The sequence below is a fragment of the Amia ocellicauda genome, chromosome 9, assembly GCF_036373705.1.
Source record: "Amia ocellicauda isolate fAmiCal2 chromosome 9, fAmiCal2.hap1, whole genome shotgun sequence".
NCBI lineage: Eukaryota > Metazoa > Chordata > Actinopteri > Amiiformes > Amiidae > Amia > Amia ocellicauda.
The window spans coordinates 33,813,352-33,816,920 of NC_089858.1; the positions used below are offsets into that span (position 1 = coordinate 33,813,352).

General features: G+C 38.9%; 1 long non-coding RNA gene across 1 annotated transcript; it reads left to right on the forward strand.

Annotated features, from left to right (window-relative positions):
- Window positions 1-944: 944 nt before the first annotated feature.
- LOC136758288 (uncharacterized) lies at window positions 945-1,868 on the forward strand. Its single transcript, XR_010819949.1, has 4 exons — window positions 945-969; window positions 1,141-1,181; window positions 1,295-1,332; window positions 1,558-1,868. It is a non-coding gene; the product is annotated as an uncharacterized LOC136758288 (long non-coding RNA).
- The last annotated feature ends 1,701 nt before the right edge of the window (window positions 1,869-3,569 follow it).

Here is a 3,569-nt window from a genome sequence, read left to right on the forward strand (position 1 = left end):
ATTACTTTTAATCTGCTAAAGTTCTGTCTCTTGACTGATGCTCTGTTTTGGGTCCAATATCATTATTATAATTTTATATTCCCTTTTAAAATTTTCTTTCTCTTTTTTCAACAAAACTAATCAGCTAAATGGATTGACTGTTGTCAATAATGTATTCAAGTAGAAGGGGAATCAGTCTGCCAGGAGCATGTGATGTGTTTGATTTTTGTCTCAATTTGTTGATTTGAATAATTTTGTTTTAAAACTACTGAAAAGAAAAGCCGCATACTCCTTAAGCACTCCAAGATTTAAATAATGAAATTTTATTTGGCAGAAAAGCAATCCACCGCCAACGTTTCAGCTAGAAAGCCCAGGATGTGGTTAAAATTACTGAACAGAACTGATATTATTTTTAAACAGCTAAGCCATCTACGTATGCAAGGCAAGTGTTGCTTTTCAGATTTGCTAATTTGTTGTAAAATTGAAATCATTTGAATTAGTTTTTAAGTTAAAAAATTAATTGAATAAATTCTTGCTACAACAAATCTGTGCATAGCAGGGTCATGCAAAGCAGGTTATAAGTGTGTGTGTATAATATATATACAGATTAATATATATTTTCTTCATACGTGCTGGTGCTGAGTCACAGTCGAAGCTGGTGAGCGTCAGTCTGGCATGACCAGGACAGTAAAGCACATTTTGTATGTCGTTCACAGAGCGTCTCTGATGTGGGGTTCAACTGGTCTGGCTTTTTTCTTTCAGGACATATTACTGTGTGTGTCGCCTGGGGCACCGGTGTCGCTGCGCTCGTCCTGGCGGTGGCAGTGTTTCTGCACATCTGCTGCACCAATCACAGTGCGTTTATGTTCTTTATACTGACAGTATCTAGTGCAATGATTGCATTATTTAAATACAAAAAATTGACAAATATTTATCTTTGCACTAAATGTGATTTTATTTTTCAGAGAGAATTCCACCTGACAGTAAAAGGTGAAGTGTTATTCCTCTCTAATCTAGCTGCTCTTTCTGTGGGGTTTGGTCTGATTCATTTATATTGCAATAAAGTAAAGAACAGTTTCATAATCATTAATGATATTGTGGAGTATAGTACAACAATTAAAAACATACAAATAATAATTTATTAATTCTGTTCTTCCACAGGGGTGGGCAACAGGGAAACAACAATCTGGAAGTTTGTGTCTGTAAGTATTTCTGGATGTTACTTTTGAAAACAAAATGAGGATTACATTTGTTGTCATACATGGTGCCTTCTTCACAACAGCATGGTAATTCTTTCATGCTTCACTCTCCGCAGACTCCACCATCACTGCAGTACCACAACAGCCTGCAACGGTAAATAAATTGTCTGTGCTGAATGACTATGCTCCTACTTCTGTTAGCACGGTTACATATAATAAATAGTGCTGCGGCAACTATGTTTCTCCAGAGTGATTTAACAGATCCCTCCTCATGGCGAGAAGACTGTTTCAGAGTGCCTGCTAACATACATCATGAAAAAAACATGTGGGCCTCCATCTGGCAAGACTCAGACCTGCTTCCCCTTGCTTACCTCCACAGCCTCCGCAGGTGTGTGGGTCTGAAGTCACTGATGCCACTGCTGAACAGAGCAACCCCCCACCATCGGAGTCTCCAGAGCCTCAGTCCACCCCAGACACTGAATACACCACCGTGAGGAAACGCTGAGGGACAGCGACCCAGAGACAGCGCCAAATGGGGAACTTCTGCCTTCACTCAAGCTATAATGGACCTTCAAAAGCAGCCAAGAAGTAATACCACAGTCACTGTGGTTTTTGTATTAATCACAATCTTGTATTGTTGTTTTATTCTGTGATGCTCTCTGTGGCAACTTTATAAGCTGCTATATGAAATAAAAATGGATTGGTTGATACATTGACTCATGTACAGCAGAGTAAACAAGTTCTGTTTTTAGTACATTTTACTCAACTTCTCTAAGAGTGTTTTTATTTTTCCCCAATACCTTTTGTTGCAGTTTTGTCTCTAGGTAGGAGTATTATGAAATGATGAGTTTTGTGTTTGAAATAATGTATATGTAAGAGAATTTGGAATGCTTGGTTTTCCACTCAATCTAAACAAATAGTTGAACTGAAAACTCATAGGTCAGTTGGTTTCTCTTTTAAGATTCTTTTTAGAGGGAAGATGTGGTCAAGACACAGATGTGCAATAATCATTTATTTTGACAAAAATAGGAAACTAATATCATTCAATTATATTACTGAAAATAAGTAATATTAAGCTTCTGCTGGATTACAGTAAGAAACAGATAATACCCATTTTCTTCTTTCTCCTCACAGTACAGCTTATAGGCCAGTCTGGTCAGGCAGGAAGCGGTGTGTCTCTCTCTGTCTCTCCTCTCCGGCTCTGTCTTGTGTCTCGTTGCAGGATGAAGAAGTTAAGAGAACTCAAATTCTCTTTGTTTTCCCTTTTATAAGGTTTCCTTCCAAACAATAGCATTTTGCCACCACCATGACTTGGGTGCCTTATGCTAAAGTAATTTAGAAGTGGGGGTCATTTCGAATTTGGCTAGGAGCCAATCAGAGGACAGGTCCCTTTTGGTCACTGGTCATAAAGATAGGGTTACCAGGGCTACCAGATAAAAGGGTTTCCTCTACCAAACCAGATGGTATAGAATTTCCCATAGAAAAATATATTCTAACAAATAATATCTTACATATATAAAATGAATAAATAACAAAAAAAAGCTTTATTGGAGAATTGCCTTGCTCTATGCACTGGCCACTTGGCAGAAGTTACAGTGATGGGACCATCATTAAATCCTTCAAGATACAAGTTAAGTTTATAACTTCACATAAGTCTTGACTACGCTGTAATTAATTTTGGTTACGTGGTGATGGGGTTGAAAGACCTGTGGTTAGTCTCTTTGAAATGAGAATTAACTAAATCTGTCTCTTAATCAAGATGTTTACACACATAAGGAAACAATGAACTGGAATTTCTAACAGATATCAACTATTTATTCTTCCCAGATAGCACCCAAAGACTGCAAAGTCAGTTTTCAAAACAATATTTGCTATTTTGTGTTTTCCAGTGTGTTACAATGTCCATCATTCACAGATTACAGGTTTTCTGGTTGTGGGAACAGTGTTTCTGTACAAAACCACACAGGGCCATGCCTGATCTCAGAGTGTGCTTCTGTGAAACATCAGCTCTGCTCACAACTGCTAACAGCCCTGTGTGGTTCGAATGGAAACTTACATTGTTGCTTATTCACGATAAAAAAAGACCAAAAAAAAATAGCCCAGCCATGGTCAGTGTGAGCCGGCCTCCCTCTGTCCCTCTCTTTCTCTCTGACCTAATATACTCATTTAAGCACGGTACTCTGGAGGATGTGTTTAAGTGGGTGAGTTTGTTTAGGGTTAGACATTACATTTGATAAATCCCGAGAAGAATACAACACCGCATATCTGATGCTTGGGCAAGCTCAGGTCAGGACCCAGGGTGCAGCTGAAGCAGGCCTGGTGGACTTCCTGAGTGTCACATATCCTCCAGGAGAGAGAGCAAGCCCTGCAGCTGGCCCAGGTTTACCTCGT